The 21,780-nt window shown below is 42.4% G+C and overlaps 1 protein-coding gene and 1 long non-coding RNA gene across 2 annotated transcripts in view; both read right to left on the reverse strand.

Annotated features, from left to right (window-relative positions):
* LOC138569160 (serine/threonine-protein kinase SBK1-like) overlaps positions 1 to 21,780 on the reverse strand; it is an 849,071-nt gene that overhangs the window by 427,861 nt on the left and 399,430 nt on the right. The window lies entirely within an intron of this gene.
* LOC138569162 (uncharacterized) lies at positions 7,121 to 20,998 on the reverse strand. The gene is made up of 2 exons (XR_011303161.1): positions 20,729 to 20,998; positions 7,121 to 7,306 (listed from the first exon to the last, which is right to left on the reverse strand). It is a non-coding gene; the product is annotated as an uncharacterized lncRNA (long non-coding RNA).

The following is a 21,780-nucleotide window of genomic DNA, read 5'->3' on the forward strand; positions in this document are numbered from 1 at the left end:
CATATGTTGATGGGGAGTTCATGGGGGTGCTCTGAAGCTCAGTTGAAGCTCAGGGAGGCAAGGGGGTGGGGCTGAATGTGTTTTCATGAGGGTACACATGCATTACTGTCCCGATAAAGAAAAAGGCAAAGAGACAAACATTGTAGAAACAGAGGCTCAGTCGACATGTGGAAACTATGACCCTTCTGGATGTGGCGCATGCATTGCAAACCTGCAGTACTTGACAGACCAGGTGACCAGCTCACCCCTGAAGGTCATGAAGGCATCAAGGAGAAGAAGGCTGGGCTAAAAGAGAAGGTATGGTTCCCCAACATCAACAAACACGTTAACACTCTAGTGGGTGTATGTGGCGTCTGCCAAGCGGCAGGAACTCGTGATCCGCACCTAGCGATTTGCTGACGAGACTGAGGAAGTTAACCATGGCACAAAGTAACTGGAGATGTATGTTCCCTATCCAGAGGCCTTTAGTTGCTAGTCCTCGTCAATGGCGTTTCACTGTACCCTGAAATTGAGATGTGCAATCAAGGGTAGCGGAAGAGCGTCTTCCCAAATTGGAAAAGACGATCCACATGGACTTAAAACGGACAATGGGCCGCCATTTCAAAGCCATGAATTTCGTAAATATGTCGCATGCTGTGGGATGCTATTTCACTCCATCTCGGCCCAGGTTAGCAGCGATGCTGAACGATTTATGGGAACCTTTAATAAAGTTGGTTGAATCGCCACAGAAAGGCACATCGACTTTCAACACGAAATATATGTATTCCTTCTCATCTCTTGTGATTGGTATTTATAACGCGCTTAATACCCAGACGTTTCTAAGCGCGGAGCAGGAGATCGAGCCTGTGTTGCTCCGTGTTGTCTTGCTACCCCTGAGCTATCCTGCTGAGACAATAGTCTGCCACCCCACACATCTCCAGCAGGTCCTCAAATGCAAATCTGCTAAAAGGTTGCTCTACCAATGTGACTATTCTGGCGCACTCCTAATGGGCATCGACTAACATCAACAATGATCAGGCTGAAGCCAAAAGATGCCTCAACAGGGACCACATGAGTGCAACAAGGCACGCAAAAGAACCTAACACAGAGTTTACGGGACACAGTGAATGTCAAAAGTAGTTACGCCTTAGATAAATCAAATCTGCCAGTTGAAGCTACTCCACTCAACATCACCCGTGGAAAAGGAAACAGAGACTGGTGACGATGGGGAGTCACAGGAATCACGGCCCACTCCAGGAGGCTCGAAGTACAGTCAAGGGAGGAAGACAGACCTAAACAGCTTCAGGACAAAGAAACTCACACCTCTCAAGACGATGACGTTGAAGACTATCCTCCCATTAAAGCAGAAAGCAGACACTGGAAGAAGGCCGTGATGGAGTCGGTTCCTATAGCTGAAGCCATCACAAGAGACTATGATCTCAGCAGGTGAACAGAATGTTCCTGGACTTTCGCTTTCATAGTTTGTTTGTATTTTTGGAGGGATTTAACGTGCAAGGCACACCCCAAGCCTGTCAGGTCCCATATCAGTGAAAGGTACGCACACACACGCAGGCATGCCGCTGACATACGAGGTGACCTCACTTGTCAACGCTCATACAAGTAAACCACCTTCCAACGTACTCGAGCTGAAAGAATCACCTACGGACAGACTTTGAAAACCATTGACATCTCTTGATTTCGTGTGCTCCTGCGCATGCAATACCGCTGCCGGTGCTCCACCAGCATTACAACAAAGTCCACACTTTCCAAGCATAAGATCATAGAGCCCTGTCTTCAATAAGCTTCCTTTTCTTTCAGCTCAGTAATGCGTGCATCAATTCTTGCCATACGTCACACCCACGTCATTCATATCGCAAGGGTTCTTAGGCAACGTAGAAAACGGATCTACATTGAGGGGGTGATAGGAACTCGTGACTACCATCTTGCCCTCTTGTCAGGCTTTATGGCGACTGAGGCCTGCCTTTCCTTGTGAGCACCTTTCCTCACACAAAAAGGCCCAGTATCTTCTGATTACAGCTTTACAAAATCATTCTAACCTGTATCCTCTTCCAGAATTGCAGCTGCACCCATGAAGCAAAAGCTTCCCCATGCAGTGCTGAACTGCATTGGGAATCTTCTAGAAATTACTTTGACTCTTAGGTAGGCTTTATGTCTGGCTCTGGATCTCCCCCACCGCCATGCAATCCTCTTCTGAGATGTCGCCATGGTAATAGCACAAATACACCGGGAACTACTCAATAAGGGACTGTACAGCAGCCATTCCAGCATGACTCTGTAAAAGTTGAATCAGCCTGGTACCACAGGACAAACAGAATAACAAATGCAGAAAGGTGTTACTTGTGTGTGGGCACACACAAACACGCCCACACTGGCACGTGTGTGAGTGATATATTAGTGATATATTATAGATCAAATGGAGGGAGTAGAATCTGTAGGCTGACAACAGAGATAGAGATGGAGGACAATGTACAGGGAGAGGTCAAAGGAAACAAGCATTGGCAAAGCTAATATGTTTTGACTGTCCCATGTCAAGTGCGGGCCGACTTCTGGAATAAACTTCACAACATGGAAAACAATATTGTTCAGATCATTACAAGTGATCATTTCTTTATTTATTTGTGCATTTATAGCAGCACGTAAAGCCCATGTGCATCTAGGCGCTAGTTACAGAGAGACAGTCCTAGTGAAGAAGTAGTAAGGCAGGGGGGTGAGAGGTTAATTGAAGAGCAAGGTTTTGATATGCTTTCATTAAACAATGATAATGATAACCATCATAAATGATTTAAATCAAAAAGCACACAACTGATACAAAAAAAGGGTCAGGCAAAACAAAGTTTGATCTGTTAAGCTTCGCAGAGCTATGACTTTTCCCAATGCATTTACAGCGAGGGCAACCAATTGCAGGTAGGGCACACACAGAATGTTCGCCTTCAGCAAATCGCAAATACAGAAACATGCAAAAGGAGGGAATAATGGCACAGCACTAAGGTCAACATGCATCCATGCAGATTCGCTGTCAACCACCATCCATAGCAATCGTGTTCACTCCAATAGGGATCCAAGCCCTACAAAAGAAGACATAGAGATGTAAAAGTGGAATAAAGAGAGGGGAAGGGTTACATAGAGGTAAGGGAGGTCTAGGAAGGGGGTGACTACTGCAGGAGAGGGGTCGAGGGATATTCAAAGAGAAGCACAGACATACATCCAAAGCTATTGGAGGCATCAGGTCTTGCAGTGTGGGGAAGAGGAAAGGAAGACACTAGAAAGTTAGGGCAATAGAGTAGAAAGAGAGATGAAGATAGAAGGGAGCATGGATAATGCCTGGCACAGCACATTGAGTAAAGGCATGATGCTAAGGAAAACAAAAAAAAAAAAAAAAAAAAAAAAGAGGGAGATGGCCAGGGTGAGAAAGGGCAAGGAGGAGGGAAAGTGAATGAAATAATTCATAGGGGTTGAAACTGCACCACAACAGCGCTTTGGCTAAGAGCAAGTGTTATATCTGTTCTTTTAAGCGCATGGCGCATCTACTTTTGGTAAATTGGCTAAGGTGAGACCGTCACCCCAGCCGTTTTAAGGCTCTCAATCTGGGTTGCACCTTATTCTATGTTGTGAAATGGATGTGAGACATTAGTTGCCTCTGCAATGAGGTGGGGCTTGGGAAAACTTGTGTGGAGTGTATGTTGTGAACACAACTAATGAGTGCCTGTGAAGATTTGGAGTATGGCTTTGGGTGCCATTCCTAAGTGTCAAACATGCTAGGAAATCTTAGTACTTAGAGGCGAGGGATGGTCAGGACATGCCTACAATCGTTACACTTGTGGGAAATGGCAGGCACAAGCTTTGATGGAAAAGGGATCTTAAACATAGACACAAAAGCCCCTAATGCCATCTGGGGTGTGGCGGAAAGGAGAGACTCAGAATACAGGTAAGAACCCAGCACCTTCCCATAGTTCCCGGGCAGAGAAATGGCTAAGCAGGAGCACTCAGTACGGTGGAGCCACTGACACCATACCTGTACAGGAATAACATAATGTGTGTGCCCAAGAGCACTGTCTGCCAGGAACCAAAATGTGTGGCAGAGTTGGCCAGATGCAGCCAGAGCCTGAGAAAGCACTTGTGGGGAAACCCTAGATGGTTTTGCGAGCTGTACAAGGGACACTATGCACATCTGGGGCAGACAAACCACTGCAAGGGCCGTAGGGCTGGGAGAAGAAATCACCCATATTCTACGCTCCCCGCACAGGCCTACCATGTGGGAGGACCATGGATGGGCAAACCTAGCCAAAGGCCATGGCGGACATAAAAGGTAGAATCTGTGGGCCAGCAAGGGGCATGGGCACATGTAGTGAACATGTGTACAGACCACATGAATTAGGAACACATGCATGAGTCATCGGGCCCTAACATGTGTGGAAAGCTTGGCTGAGGTGACAATGTGATTATAGATGTGTTGTGAATGGCAAATAAATTGGTCTCCCCACTTCCATTTTAGGACGCGCGCCCTGGCCAAGGCATAATGAATCCAGCGGCAAGTTAAGAATGTAACCAGCCTAAGCTGGTTTGCAGACATCACAGTTGAAGTCACCAAAAGATACATGCTTTGTGTGATAGAGTGCTCCTTGCGTTAAAGCTGCTTCTCTTACTAAAGTCACAGGTCGGAATATAAAGTCAGCACAGTTTCAACACTTACGAATAAGAGAATGTTGTGAAGGCATCATGAAGAAGGACACAGACAACAGATTTCCATTTCAAAATAACCAAGTGTATTAACTTAAGTGTCAGGATCTTAAAAGGCCTAACTTGCCCTATTCTAAGGTGGGATTTCCCTACATAAATAAAACTAAGGACAGTCTGAGTCAAAGAGTTCAATTTAGGAATCTGTCTGTGTCCAAAACCTATACAATGTATAGGGATGTCAGCAACGAAAAAGAAATCAGTGTTCAACTTCCCAAAGTGTAAAACAATTCAACAAAGTTCAACAAAGTAAAGTCTCAAAATTTCCTCTCTGAGAATTAGAATTTAATAGTCTCTTCAGGTCTCAGGGTTTCAGTTAGGACTCGGGTTTCCCTTCCCCAAGTTCCAAATCACCCAATTTAAATGATCTTGTAATGAAAGGGTTCTAGTTAGGGCTCCCTTCCCCAAGTCATTGTCTTCTATAGTTTAATTGTATTTTGTTTTCAAGTGTACAGCTCAGATACTTTTGTAGCCTTCTTACATGTTGAAAATCCTTTGTTTACCTGTTCTTTTCACATCCTTCTATATTGCAGCATACAGTGATTGGTTTATAATTATATTGGTTTTAGCAATCCAATGTATGATGATTTGCATTGATTTAAAGTTTCTCTCCTCCTTTAGATTTGAACTGTTTAATTCTGTTCAGTAGCATAGTCTTAGATCTGTGTTACAGCAAAGTCTTAAGTACATTCAGTGTTCAGCAATTAGACTTTTGGCTTAGGGTTTTTTCCCTTCATATGGCATTCAATAATTGTTGGTTTGACTTTAAATGCAAAGTTAAATGTGCGTAGACCTTCGAAAACGTGTTTCTTACCACACACAACCACTTTGATGCAAGATATTCCGTTATTTAATATTGAAGCAATGTAACTGTTGCACCTTAATTAAATAGTTCAGAGTTCAGAGACTTTAAAAAAAATGTCCTTGCCACACGTGACCACTCTGATACCAAGTATTTCCCTTCGTTGTATTGTTAACAGTTATAGTTGTTTGATTCCCTTTAATTGAGCAATTCACTGTTCGCAGACCTTCAAAAACATGTTTTTAGTGCATGTGAACAATCCGATACAATACATTTTAGGAAACGCTTCAGTTCACACACGCACACTGGGTTTCTCAAGCATTACAAACTCACTGGTCACTTTGAACGCTTGTGCTTCGGCACAGATCACACAGTGTTCTTCCTTCTTTGTCGGGGATCAAGATGCTGCCCCTCAGACACTCCTGGGGTAGTCCTGCACCCCAGGGGTATGAGCATGTTGGATGGAAAGAAACAGGGTTGCCTTCCTGCACGGTTCCCTTCAACTTTCCTACTCTGCTCCAGGGAGTCCCCACTCCCATGCCATGCAGTCCGGTCCTCTGCAGCCTGCACCAACCTCCTGGTACTGATCCTGTTGATTCCCTATGCCACTGGGTTGGCCTCCATTTATACACCTCCAGCCCCTTCACAGACTGCAAATGTGGACGATTATTCAGCTCTGCCTGACTCTCACTAAAGGGACATGCCTGACCATTACTGCTCTTATCAGGCATCCTCCTCTTCCCAGTGCTAGAGTGGTACAAGAACATAGCCTTCATTGCTCTTAGTTGCCTCTTCTTTGTCCTGGTACTGTCAAATGTCAATTGTGGAAAAATTAGGGGAGCAGGCTCACAATAGCCCCTAAAGTTTGGGGGAAGGGTTTGTTTGGTTGCTACTAGGAAAAGGGGGATATCATGTCTCGATCAAGGGCACCAACTCACAGTTCCAAAAAATCTTCCTCCCAGGTGATCCACCCTTACTTCTCCGCCGGCAGAGTCTGGATACAATTGCAATAGCCTTCCCCTGGCGACCTGCACAGAGGATCCAAGGGGTCCAGGAGTGAGAATACCCTCAGGGTTCTCACATAGTCCAAACAGATACATTCAAATAAAAATGAATTATACTTATTGAGAACTTTTTTGGAAAAAAACTCAGGGTCCATAATTTAGGAACCTTCCTAGTATGGTCTAGACCCATAGATGAAACAAGAAGAACACCTAGAAATCAAAGCCTTCACATGCCTGAAGAATGAAAGTAAAATCCACACTGAAAAAGTATAAACACATTTCTTTATGGTCAGAAAATGGGCACACAGGGAGCTCTATGGCTAGGTGGCCGCTGAATACTGCTGCTGATATGCAGGGCGTCTATTAAAATCTTCCAGCAGTCAGAAGCTCAAAGAGGGTATTGTATGCTCCAGCATTCTATGACTGCGGGAGAAAGCCATGAACCTGCCTTTATGGCCCATATTGAATGATAAAAGTTCTTGATTGGCCTACATTGCGAAAACAAGTGCAGCATTAAATGCTTCATGACCTCATTGAAACTTCTTCCCATGAGTTAAGGTCAGCAACAACGTTCACACAATTGTAATTAATAACATTTATTAAAATGTTAACATAAAACAGGCACATTCTTCAAACAACAAAGGTAGAACAATATAATGTTGTAGCAAGGCTTGGACATCTGGAACTCCTCCTAATAGATTGACAGCCGGGGAAACAAGTTTCAGCTAAGATACACATCTCTCTCCTCTCGATAGATGGTAAAAGGCTGCAAATGAAAGAATCCTTTGATTATCTGGGAATTCCATTTTCTGCAGGTTTAAATTAAAACACACACATCAAAAAACAGGCATCTAGGATGCCACAGAGTATTGAGGGACTAATCTTATAAAGCACAACCTATACAATCGATGTTCCATGTATATATTGTTAACCCTAATGCAGTAGCGACATCTGCGGAGCATATGGGGATTTGGTAACATTTTAACCTCTTATAACACTGGAAAACTCTGTTCTGAAACACCCCCTGTGCCTACCACCTTCAATGCTAATGAGGCAGACCACAAAGAGCTGGACGTAATATTCCTAGTTGTTGATGATCTAAGATTGCCATCAGTTCAGCTCTAGTTAAGGGCCTGGTCAAGTGACAAGGCAGTAAAGACCAAATAAATGTTGATCCTTCTTATGGGCAGGGAATGAAACACGTTGAGTATTCAACAGAACGTTTTTATCAGCCCTACAGATAAGGGGTGTATTGGCCACTTTTACTCCCTAAAATAGCCAAATACTCCCCAAAAATAAAAGCAGGAAGTAAACATACACCCAACAAAAAGTAGGAAACAGACACATATGACCGTGTTCCCCAGCTTTCCCCCAAAGAGCTTCATGGATATGTTTGGACCAGTAGTGGATGTAGTGACAGAGAAATAAACTACTGTTATTACTTATCAGAAGAGGTCAACGTGTATCTTTTAATGTGCATGAATAACTAGGTGCAAAGACATTATTATAAAAACATTTGTTTTTCAGTTTTTACTCGTATAAAATACTCCCATTGGGAAGTAGACTTACATTTTTACTCCCCAAAATATCATTTTACTCCCAACTTGGAAAAATAGGGAGTAAAATACTCCCACTCCAAAATCTTATCAGGAGCACTGGCTTTTATACTGAGAACTCTACAGGAGGGGAAAGTTGCCTCTTATTTTTTATAATGCCAAGGATATCTTAAAATCACTGGCTGGCACAATTTTGGCTGATCTACGCTTAAGGCATAATTTGGGAAGAGAGTGCTTGTAGATTTTTAAACCTGCTAAGGGAGCACATTTAGCCATGTTTGATGGTCAGCTGCCTGATTATTTCATATGGCCTAAGACAAGAAACAAATGGTTCCTTATCGCTAGAGCAGGATTCAATGCCATTTGGCTTAATGGATTACCGTGAAGTGGACAGGAAATATGATAACCAACAAAAGTTGTAGGATTTGGAATGCAGTAACGAAGATTTGCTATATCTGTTATTCTTCTGTCCGGCCTACACTAAACCTTGTCAGCTCTTCTTAATCCCCTTGCTAAAACGTTTGCCCTTCAGGCATTGTAAACCGGCTCTCATCTTTTTGTTAACGACAGAGACACCATGTATAGAATATACCTTGCTGAGTTTCCTTAGATCCTCAGGGAGAATTAGAGAGACTCTGCTAAAAGAGGAATAATCCAATCCAATTGGTGTCTCTGTAATATTTTTGTATCAGCTGAAAAATTGGTGTTTCTGAAATACAGTGTATTTCAAAGTTTTTACCTGATGTTATTCCTGGGGTCTTGTGTTTTTACTTGTTTGTAAAGTTTTATAAGATAATTGCATTGTAAGTTTAACGGAATTTGTTTCCCAAGTAACTTTATACTAACTGATAAACTGAATGTTCTGCTTTCAGCGATAGCTAGAAACACAGAGAAGGAGGGGATAACAACACATTATTAATGCAGATCTATGATCATACAAATTTGAAATCTACCACTATCCAAACCAATCGTTTTCGCTCCACTATTTATCACTAAGGCACCACCTATGAGCCAAAGCACAAAAAGTCTCTTGGCAGAGTAATCTCATGCCTAGGAAATACAAGATGCTTGTAGTTACTGTTTTTCTTCTTGTTGGGGGTTTATCATGGGAGGAACCGTGTTTGCTCATGAAATATAACAGTGTTTGCTCATAAAATATTTTTCAGAGAGGCCCACGTTCTTTCCCATAAACTCTGTGCTGGAGGCCGACTGTCTCAGAAGAGCAATGGCGTTATCACTCTCACTGGGAGCTGAAGTACGGATGAAGGACCTTCAGAAAATGCCTACTCTCTGCTGTCACTGCCTAACTAGTATCCAAAGATAACAGTTGTAGATAACTTGTATCCTAAGGGAGACTAGGCTGGAGCTCTTGTGAACCGCAGTGCTGTTAGAGCAGGCATCTGCAACTGGTGGCTCTCGAGATGTGTTTCTCTAACACTTCCATGATCCCTGACCATTGAGTATTTTGGCTAGGGCTGGTGAGAGAAGCTTTCTTAAACATCCGGTCAGCCCAGGTTTGCACCCCTCGATGCTAGAGGCTCACATGTACCATTGAGGTGGTATGGAGATCGACTGTCTCCACCAAGAGTTCCCTTCGGTGCATCTCTTCCTCACAAATCTGCAGGACAAGAGCCCATGGTGAGTTGATTAAGCTCCCACCAGGACCAGATTATTTGGAAAAATGTACCCCAAACCCTCTCCCATTCCCAAAGTAGGGGATAACAAAGGCTGTTCCAGAGTTCTATGCTGGACAGCCAATGGTGGCAAGCAGTGTCTAAATTACAATATTGTCCATCTTTAATTTCTGTATGTGAGTGGGAATGAGAGGGGGTGTGGTGGGAGTTCAAAGGAGGTTGGTCATACAGATGTGCAGATGAATCCACATCTGACGTCAATCACATCTGAGTATCACCTCTGTTAGTTACCATCACCCACACTATGCACAGATCAGATGTAGAACAGATATAGCTTTCAGAGGCCCCCCTGCAAAGCTAAACCTGGCCACTGGGGTGTAGTAACACACACTGTACATGCACCCCTAGAGAGGGAATGATCGCAATACAGAGTAACACAAAAAGGAATAATAATATGTTTGAATACAGTGCTTGGTAACATAATTGTTCCTTTTCATAGCATTGCAAGCAACAGTCATTTGTTTGTTTGTTTGTTTGTTTTATTTATTTATTTATTTACTTACAGGTAGGCTGATACTTACATGTAAGGTGCAAAATATTTACAGTTTTTGCAATAAGCAGGGGGAGATTGATATAGCAAATAGATAGAGAGAGAGAGAGATAGATAGATAGATAGATAGATAGATAGATAGATAGATAGATAGATAGATAGCTAGATAGATAGATAGATAGATAGATAGATAGATAGATAGATAGATAGATAGATAGATAGACGGGTAAATACAAGACCAGCAGAGATTAAAGGGTGATGTACAGTGGGATAGGAACAGAGCTATAATGGAGAGTGTAATCAACATCAAATTACTGTCTGTTTGGTAAGGGGACGAGAATATAGAGCGACTGAGCTAGAATGAGATAAAGAAAGGGATGTATCAAAAGAGGTGGATAGAGGAGGCTAAGGGGGTAAGGCTGGAGGTATTGCGAGATCTCAGGGAGTAGCTGTAAGGTTAAACACTGGACACTAGACACATTGGCAACCAGGACCATGAAGTATAGAGGCAGAGACTCAGTCACTGGACGCAACATTTGCTGGATGCACTCAAGGCTGCCGAAGTGTAGCGAGTGACGGGATTCCCCAGAAGTAGAGAAATAAGATGGACCGGTTCAGTAATGATGACTAATATTGCTGGATCTCAGCCAGGTATTGCATTGCTTTTAGACTTTGTGGGGAAATCAGACCGTAATGAGGCTGTGAGGAACACATAACAACAGGGCTGAAGGTATGTCCAGAGGGATTCAGGTTTGAGGACTGGCAGGAGGGATGGAGTGAAAATCCAAATTCAAATAGAGATGGTTGGGATGTAGAATTAGTCAAAAACTGGCAATGCACTGGGCAAGCTCCCATATACAAATGGGAGCAGACAAGCCTGAATTGATAGTCTATCTCTCCTATGCATATGAACACACACAACCACCAATATGATGCTTAAGCCTTGTTGGCCCTCATCCGTGGTGTGCCATGGTTCCATTTTGTGCTCTAATCAAGGGGCTCGTATCTGGGCATTACCTCTCTCCTGACTGCCTTTATTTTGGGGGGGATGGGTATAAAGCCGCATTTGTAAATGTGTTTCTCTTTCTGCAACGGCGCAACAGGTTGACAAATTAGTATTTTTTCACAACTGACCATGTTTTAAAAGTCAATCAAAAGTATCAATAATAAAAAAAAATTTACTTTTGAAAGAAATAAAAACAACAGATCTAACAGTTATCTCATTAGGTGCATTCGTTATAAATCCAAATCAGAAACAAACCACATAGATTCCTCTATGATTGGAAAGTTTTTCTCCTTAGATTTCATACAGCTTTAACATGAAGCCAGTTACAGCGAGAAGTAATGAAATGTGGACATCTTGGATAATTGTTTGCCAAAAGACCCAGATGTGAGTGTTTTACAGTCCAACATAAGGTGCTTCAAAGTTTCCATCTAAGCTTCAGTTTTACGAAAGCTTCACGTACGGAGATCTTTTCTCAAATTGCTCTGTTGACCCATTATTTCTAGAGTGAACAGAAGATTTATCTGAAATATCAGGAATAGGTATCTGAACTAGCTACAGTGACATTTCCATCGATATTGTGGGTAGCCCTTGCTTAGAAGGCAACTTTACATTTTCAACCAAAGTAGCAGATTTTGATGTCAATGTCACAGTATTCTGCCTATCATGATCCCATAATTGTCTTTTAAGATATGCCGGCTGCAATTTGATATCATTGCCTCACAGTAGCGCATACACTGCTGTTTTTTGTATGAATCTGGTTTTAGGTCATGCATTCAATTAATTACTCTCTGGGTACATTAGCTTGCCATAAAGAGACACGTTTTACCACAAGATCAGTGTCTTCCATGATGTCCAACCTAATTTCATTCCGAATGGAGCCATTGGGAAAAACAAGGCAATTTCAATAAAGATTTCCAAATATGTGCCTCAAAGGTCGAGTGCCAAGTCCATTGTTTTATATAAAAATCTTGACTCTATGAATGATACTAGGTACAGCTTTCCTTTGATAGTAATTTATAGTAGGTAGTAATGAAAAAAAAACATATTTTTGGTTTATCTTGTTAATTTCAACCACCATAGGGGAAAACGTCTGCCTCTCTGTCACAGTGCTACCTCCCTATTCCTACCATAAAACGAAATGATTAAATACATTAGTTGGGTTACCTCTTCCAATTACATACCAAATACATGACAATTGAAATTTTGTATCTCCTTTCCCTAGGAAAAAATTATTGGTTTGTATTGAAAGGTGAGTCTCCTTTATGTATGTTTTAATTGCTTGTAAGGTTCGTTAAAGGACATTCGGCATGGAATTTAACAAGATTATATCATCAGCATAAGCTAACCATATTATTTGCAGGTTCCCAAACTTAGGAAGAAAGGACCTCATGGCTGTCATATATATCTTGAATAGGCCGGGACCTGGTACTTTAGAAATATATATTTATTGTTGTATATATGGTGGCACAACTAATCTCATGTTCCTGATGTACAATCTGACCCCACAATTCTTAAAATAAAAATTGTTCATTTATAACACACTTAATACCAGCTAGTGGTTTGTAAGCATGGGATCGGGATTTGAACCTGTGTTGCGCTGCGTTGTCTTGTTTCAAAGACAAACACGTTACCACTTAGCTATCCATCCTCCCCTTGTATTTATATATATTGTAGGTTATTTATTGGGTAAATCTGGGTAAGAAAGACAGACAGAGTAGTAAAATATATTTAAGGATCCAAGTGAACGTCAAACAAAGGAGGTCTCCAGCTTTATACCATAGAAATCACTACAAGGTTATATACTCATAAAAACGTAGTCAGCAAAACAACATTTTCCATGCCTACATGAATGTTGCTAACTCCAATTCACACAAGCATTTCAAGTACACTTTTTCTACAATTGCTTTTATATAAGCAACAAAGTACACTTCAACGATAACATTGTCGCTTAGTGGCCTGTGTGTGTGTACCTTTAGAAAAATTTCAAAATTCTTTAAAAAAAACACTTGATTTTCTCCAGCATCAAAAATAAATGGTATTGGTGAAAAATAACTTGCACAAATGGCATTCGTAAACATATTTTCATTCTTGGCTCCCCTGTATTTATTGGGTTTTTATAATGTGCCAATAAAAATGTGTTTCGTATAAGTGTGGGGTTTGAATATATTGGCTATGAGCAGGCCATTTCAATGTAGGCAAGAACATAGTTCAACTGACTCATCCTCATGCAGAATTGGATTTGGAAAAAAGAACTCTCAGGGAATGTACACTTTTCTCGGAACACGCGTGTGTAGTCTTCTCAGAATATGTATGTGTATGTAACGTACAATCTATATATTTGTGTAACTTTCAATTTATATATGCGTGCATATTTTCGCTGTACATGTGTGTAGTTTTCAATCTATTCCTATATATTTGCCTTTAGCTCATGTTTTTGGGCTGGACGGAGGGCTGGGCGATATATTGAGTTTTGGAGATATATCGATATATATTTTCATAGGATGAGACAATATCGTTAATATCGAAATATATACATATATATACATTATTACATATACCATTTTTTTATTTACAGTTTGATATTTGCATAGCTTTGAGTATTCTCAAACAGGCAGAGGAACCCTATATTTGCACTTTATTTTGATCAATGTCTTATAAATAAAACTTGTTTGTGACTTCTCACATGTAGTTTGCAGCTTATAACTGAGCATTTAACCCACTTAGACAATATTGAGATATATATCGTATGTCGCCATTCAACCCAAAAATATCGAGATTTTTGGTCCATATCCTCCAGCCCTAGCTTGAGGCGTAACATTCTCCAGTAATAGGTATCATGTGCAATGAATTTGATGATGTCATCACCCCTTTCCCAGAGGTAGCATCGCCTCATGTGGCCAGAGGACAGCTGTCGCTATCTGATCCTCACCTTGGGGGTGAATATGTGAGGGAGGATCACATGAGGGGAGGTGACCCTCAGAGGGTTGGACAGGCATCATCAGATGAGACATGGTATCCCCCCTTTCCCTTTAGGCATATCCTCTCCATTCCCCATGCCTTGATGGCATATTGTGATAACCCCCTTCATAATCCTGCAAAATCTGTTGACAGAATTCATGAATAATATTCACCTAGTAAAACAACAAGTAATGAGACGAGGAAGGGGAGTGCCATGAGAAAGAGTGTGAACCATAATGCGCAGTCGAATGTTGTGAAGAATGTGATTGGTACAAGACCTTTGTCAGCCTGGAGGCGGGAGTTTAAATTAGCTGCTGCGAGAAAATGAAGAGACCTTCCTTTTCCAAGCGTCTAAGGCAAAGACAACACTCTTCAACCCTTAGAGTTAGTTTTAGAATGCGGGGCTACAATAGGGTTTTGGACACAGTTTTCCTTTGGACATATTGACACTTGGCAGACCTTTAGTAGGGAAATACCTCTTAGATTAGGGATAGTGAGGCATTTTTTAACCTCTTTATTGTTTAAAAAAATGTATACCAATCATCATGAGTCGTCTGTGTCTGTGTCTCATTCATGGCTCCTCACATATGCTAAAACCCTTTGCATTTTCACATTACACCTGTGTCTGCCAGTACATTTCAAGACAAAGGATTTCAGGGGTTTAACACTTTGCACGATTTTCTATGAATAGGATGAATTTACTTTGAACATTTCTGTTCGCACAAACATATAATTTATGGTTAGACACACACCGGTGGCACATTTTGCATGATATCACATTAGGCTATAGTATGTCATGACAATACTGTGGCCCGCATGATTCTATGTTGGCATGAGTCAGGTATTCTATTTAATGGTGCTTCATTTTACAAAAACACTTGTGCATTTAAATTGCAGCAAACTGCTGTCAGTTTCAAATTGCACCTCTCAGTACAAAATGCATTGGGTATTAAGGAAATTACATTTCACTTTCTACTCAATGTAAATGTTGGACACAGTCCACCATATTTAACACTGTGCCTATATCTTTGTCACATTAGCATTCCCCCTGGGTCCCAGTCCTCTATTCCCCAAATTTTCCATGTATAATCTATAGGACAATTTGGAATTGCATTTGGGTTTATACTTACATTTAAAAACTGGCTTCCCTTTTGGGGACACTGCTAAAACCCTCAATCTGGAGCTGCTGTCTCAATGAGGTTCTTTTCAGCTGCATGTCTAGAACACAATTTCCAATATATGGCTTGCTCATCTCTCTCTCTTAAATGGCTCCTTTCCTCAGCCTGCCTGTCACATAATCATCCAGATGGTGCCAACTCTGCAGCCATCTCCTGCCAGTTATATCCAGAAATATTCTTCATTGTTCATCTCCTAGTATCGATGATAATAACAATACTCCTCTAAATTATGTGTGCAAGCTATTTTATAATCCTCAGCGCCTCCCCACACCCTGTGACATGAAAGTGGGGGCTCTTCCCTCGAAGTACCATGACTATCAATGTAGGCAGGAATGTCTCTCCTCATATTATGGAGAGGCATTGGTAATTAAAATACAGACCAATGAAGTCTGTACATCAGGAGGAAGAATCCAAAATATGCAATGTTGCTGTGCGTTAAGTATTTCCAAAGATAATCATGTTTCCTATTTATCTTCATTTATTCCATTATGCCCCATGTGGAATTTTAGGTTGGGTGAAAGACATAATTATTTATGTACAATTTTCAAATTAGTCTGCTTCTAAAAGCCTCCCTTATGAAGTTATGACTTTTGTAATTATAATTGTTTGGGTTTAAAATGCACACATCCAACATTTTCATGTGATAAGAATTATAAGTCAAATGCTGATTTTGGCCTGCAGATATCACTAGCGCCGCATTGGGGAATGGACTCTTTTCCATATTACTGATATAGGAAGGTCACGACCTGTGATTTTAAATGTATTACACTAATGGTGTGTCTTGTGACTTGCATTAACTTTCAGAATGGTCAAAACAGGATTCAGGCAGGGGAATCTTACATGAACACAATAACAACATTTTAGCTTGTGATCAGAGTGTTACGACTGCATTCTTTAGGTTGAGACTTGGGCTCTTGGATGGGATTCTAAATCAGCTACAGTTATACGTATTATGGAGTAGAGAGGTTAATACACAGCTTTCCATCATACAAGAGTGTGAAAGAAGTCAATACTTTATACATGTTTCATTTTGAGTTAAATAATTGCAGTGCTTTTCAAAATTAAATTAAATGTATGTCAAGATACAATGATTGAAAATGAACAACAGGTTGTTTTCTATTGGAATTCACAATTGCACCTTCTGCCAACAATATTAAAACTATGGCACTGTGGGGAAATACTGAAATTGTTTGGGTTTCACAACTCTGAATACATGCTCTTGAGGCAAAAAGAAATCAAGGGGACCAGGCAATGAAGCTCTGCGAACACTGCAAATCACCATGCAAACAATCATTAAGACATTTATTAATGGAGTGCGAGGGCACTAGGGAAGTTTAACTGTTATTATTTAGGAGATTCGTGGCCCAGGAGGAGAACCTGTTATCAGAGTTTTTTCTGGGACAGAATGATAGCTGGTCATGAGATCTCTTTAACAGCAACAACAGTGCAAGTTTTGAAAAGAAGTAACATCACAATATAAAGAGAAACACGTGAATCAGGAAAGATGGTGTTCCCCAATAGATGGGGTCCCGCTTGGTTGGGGTATTGTGGTGATTTCTAGGAAGGATCCTTTCTCTTTTTATGGTTATTCGCTTGCTGTCACGCGATTGGGTATTTTGTAAAGGTTTATTTTAACTAAAACAAATAATAAAAAAATTTAAAAAAAATACACGCTCTTGAGGCCTACAAAATTCTTTTGGTTGTGGCAAACACACTCTTTTACGTGTGGTGCTTTTCCACTTTCATGTCATTTTCCACATACTGATCAGGCAATAGTTGAAGAAATACTTAATTTGCCTTTGTGTCTTTAAAGTATGAAATCAGGACTTTTTGCACTTGCACGTAGAAAGTTCCATTGTAAATCAGCAGAGTTCTCAGCATGTCCTTAGCATTGACAAGCCAGTCTCTGGATTCAATTATATGCCTAGGAAATAGTTGCAATTTGTCTCTCAGGTGCACACGCAGTTATTTGCACCTTGCATTTTACAAAGGCACCCTTTTCATCATGACAGCGAGCGGGAAGCACTATCCAACGGGATGTTTAATTTTGTGAATAGCGCCTTTCACTCTTTCAGAAAAATGAAATGTTCTCAGTTTACTATATGGACTTATCCTTTAGGGTCAAAGTTCCTTGCAGTACGTATACCTGCTGTAAACCTCTATAAGTGGGTATCCCTTTAGTGAGCGCAACGACTGCATTTAATCTAACCTTTATGGTAGCTTCAGAGAGGAAGAAAATAAGAGGTTTGAGCAGACCCTTGGGAACACCCCAGCTCTCCAGCTTTAGTCTAAATCTCCTCCAGTCAACTCAGTCAAAAACGCTTCAGTGAATTCAAGGCACACCAAGTATAGCAGAGAATGCTCTTTGTTTCATTGCCTTGCTTTGCAGTTCAAAACCAAACTATTCAATGTGGTTCCCATATTATTGTGGAACCTGGTTCAAATTTAGGTAAATTGGATAGTAATAGTAGTCCAAAGAGTTTGCTCTTTAGGCATAAGTGAAGGAAAGAACTTGCTGCCCAAATACAATTATGCCATAGGGCGATGTTCATTAGGGGTTTACCTCCTGCCCTTTTTATGCACTGGTACTATGGGATTTATACCGAGTCTGAAAAATGCTGCACAGAATAATTGCCAGAGATTATTATTAATTCAGAGCTTTTCCATCCATCACTCTTCAGTATTACAAATTCCCCTTATGTAGCACCGGTATACAAAGACTTGGCCCTCATTCTAAGTGTTGTGGTTTGTAAAAAAGTGCTGGTAACAATGGTTACCGGCACCTTTTCGGGACCACCAAACTACAAGTGTGTCGATAGGGGCTGAGAACTACGAGCAGGCCTGACCTGCCGGTAGTTCTGGCCATACCAGCAGATTTTTCGCTGAAGCACTGGCTCTGTTACTAACGGTGCCGGTGCATCAGTGTTCCCATTCCCGTGGAGTCCCGGGAATGGGAACTTACTGTTCCTCTGCCACATGTAATTTCCCAGTAACACCGGGATATCAGGCCACGGAAACAATAAGGCGAGTCTGCCGGTAACTCGCCGGTAGCACTGGCGGGTTGCCGGCATACTCGTAATGAAGGCCATGATGCCTAGAATCACAAGCTACACCTCGCTAGCAATGCCAAATTAGGCTGAACAATGCACGGGGTTGCTTGTAGTCTGGCACAAAAGGCTTGTGGCCTAGAAGTTCTATGTAACTGTCCCCTTTTAGACCGGATGTGCATATGATTTTTTCCCTTCTGTGATGGTGCAGCTGCTGATCAACTTCCATTGGTTATGGTGAATCCAAAGTGTTTCCAATCATCACTCTTCAGTCGTGCAGGGATGATGGAATCGGCAAGAAGCATTAATAAAGATGAGGCAGGACAAATGAAGGGGAGCTGGCGGTGCAGCTGGAATACGTGGTTATTGGGGAGAGGACAGTTCATGCTGCAAGGTCGAGATCAGAAAGGGGGGGAATTATAGTGAGAGGATGTGAGGTATTGAGAGCAGGGCAGATAGAGAGGGGACACAAGGATTTGAGTCTGCAGAAAGAAACAAGAGGGAAGAGGTATGAAGCTAGGAAGGGAGGTATTGAGGGGTAAGGGAAAGCAGAGAAGGATTGGAGATGTTCTGAGTCTCAAACATTGGGCTAGACTGTCCATGGGGATGAGCAGGTGGTGGTTGAGGGGACGGTGGGTGTTTTAGTGTGTGAATTTGAGTTAAAAAAATGGTTGTGAGGTATACTTTTTATTTATTGCTTTAGTTTAACTGTAACCTGTGTAATATATTAAAACATTAATTTATTTGTATTTTGGGGCTGAAATCATGTTTTTAAATAGAAGTAAAACTGCATGTATCATAATGCAAAGACACACACTGGACCACAGAGACTTCCCACCTGATATGACAGAGAGAAGGTAAAAGAGTGAGGGAAAAGGAGAGACAGAGAAAAAGAAAGAGACAGCCCGGGGAAGAGAGAGCAGGACAGAGAGAAAGACTGACTATTGGCTAGGCTGTAGTTCATTATAAACTTAATGTGACCTGGATGGCCAGAAATAACGCCCTGAAGGGGTGTGACTGGCCTGCGCGCCATATGCTGTGCACCACTAGGGCATGGAGAAAGGGGAAAAGGTGGTAAAGTGAAAGACAAGGAGGTATAAGGAAGTTGGGGGAGGAGGAAGTAAGAGGTGGGCACAAGGAGAGAGGGCATGATTGAGAGGAGGGGTATGGAGAGATGACAGGTTTGGGAGGAGAAGGCATGGAGTGAGGAGAGGAGGTTGTACGAGGAGGAGATGTAAACTGAGGGCAAGATGTATTGAGAAATGGGAGTAAGAAGGGATGATAGGATGTGTTGAGAGGACAGCAACTATTGAGAGGAGGTGGCACGGGGGTGGGCAAGGGGTAGTAAAATGAGGCCGTTGAAGACTGGGAATAATAGATGTTGAGTAGACAGGAGGTACTGAAAGAATGGGATATGGAGGCAGGACAAGAATTACCAAGATGAGGGTGTGTAGGGGTATGGAGAGACGGAAGGAGGTATTGAGAGGAGGGTGTATAGAGGGAGGACATGAGGTATTGAGAGGATGGGATGAGGAGGGTTAAGAGGTGAGAGGGCAGAGGAGACGGTACAAAGGACAGAAAGTATTGGGAGGCAGCGGCATGGGGGCAGGAGTGGGTGCAGTGGCTGAGTCAGAAGGAGGGCGGGGGGCAATCACCCCCCTATCTCTCCCCTTGTGTCCAGTGCTCCCCAGCCTCCAGCTGGTGCCCTATTGTCTGCCCCCGCCTGCACCAAAATCAGCCTCTGCTATGAGAGGATGTAGCTCAAGGCAGGCGTAAATAGTGGGGGGGTATGTCAGAACCGGAGGTATTGTGAGGGGTGGGTATTTAGAGAGGGTAGGAGGTATGTCAGAACAGGAGGTATTGTGAGGGGTGGGTATTTAGAGAGGGTAGGAGGTATGTCAGATGACAAGGCACTGAGAGGATGAAGTATAGAGAAACGAATTTGGCTAGTGATAGGAGATCGTACGGTTAGAGGATTGGCGCTATAGAGATAGCACGGCACTGAAAGGATGAGGTATAGAGCTATTGAGAGGGTGAGATGTGAAGGGAGGCAGGAGGTATGGTGCGATGGCAGGAGGTGGGTATGAACAAGGCGAAGGGGGAAGACAGATGAAGACAAGGCACGGTATGTCTGGACTGCATGGCGTTTGGAGAGAGGGCCTATGAGGGGAGATGGTATGGAGAGGAATGGCCTTCAGGCATCCCAGCGCTGCAGTGGGCTTGCTCTGGCTCCCTGTCTCACGTCTCACATCTGCGCACCAGGTCTGGCAGCCCCCCCCCGCCTGTGCTGGTGACAGCGCGCCGTCTCGTCCATCATTCGTCTCGCTCCTGCCGGTTCCAGGAAGCCTCTCCATCCGTCACCCTTGACAAGCCATCTCGGCTCTGAAAAGCTCTCTGCCGTCAGGTGCCCCGCCTGTTGCTGCTTGCACGCAGAGCGCTTCCCGTCGACGCACGCTCGGCCCTGCCCTCGAGGACACGATTTAAATGGCAGAAAGCGTCGCGTCGCAGCTGCGTATGATGTGCGCCCCCTATCGCCGGTCTGATAAAGACAGACAGACTCCGCCATTTCCTCCAAACCTCCATTTCTCATGGTGTGTCTCATTCTGACTTAACCTCTCTTTTTTGAGCAAATAAACTCTCTGTCTCCAGTTATCTCTGTCTCTTTCTTTCTCTCTATGCAATGGGCAAAGTCAAATATACTGGCAAATGTTGCACCTAATGTGCGCTGTGACAGTAACGTGATCTAAGCAGGATCGGATTAAAAAAGAGTGCTTTTAATGGGGTTTGTGTGGAAAGCAGACTCTAAGAAAAGAGCAAATGAGGAATTTGAATGTACAATTGTCTCTTACTACATCCAGGCCGGCCCTACGATTTGCAGGGCCTTGGATGGCAAAAGATATTTGGGCACCCCTTATGTGCATATCCAGTGGTGTTACAGAATGAGTCTGTAACATGTTGTACAGTGGCATCAAAAGAAGTTGCCATGAGTAAGCCAAGAGACAAACCATGATGTGCAGTTTATGAATTCCCACAGCTACCCATTACATACCTGGAAACATCAGGAGTAAGGCTTTTTTGGAGTAGCAGACAGTTGAACTGAATCAGTTCTAGAGACTTCTATTCAGGAACGTCATTTAGGGGTCGCCAGAGGTCGCAAGTGCGACCTCTGTGGTCACCCTTGCGACCTTTAGAACAAATAGAGAAAAAAAAGAGGAAAAAAAAGTTTTTTATTTTTTTTATTTTGCAATGTAAGCTCATGGGCTGTGGCCAGTACCATGTGGCTCTTTGGTTCTAGAGTGGCTGGCATTCTT

This window comes from Ambystoma mexicanum, chromosome 2q (assembly GCF_040938575.1).
Source record: "Ambystoma mexicanum isolate Mex_15411 chromosome 2q, UKY_AmexF1_1, whole genome shotgun sequence".
NCBI classification, from domain to species: domain Eukaryota; kingdom Metazoa; phylum Chordata; class Amphibia; order Caudata; family Ambystomatidae; genus Ambystoma; species Ambystoma mexicanum.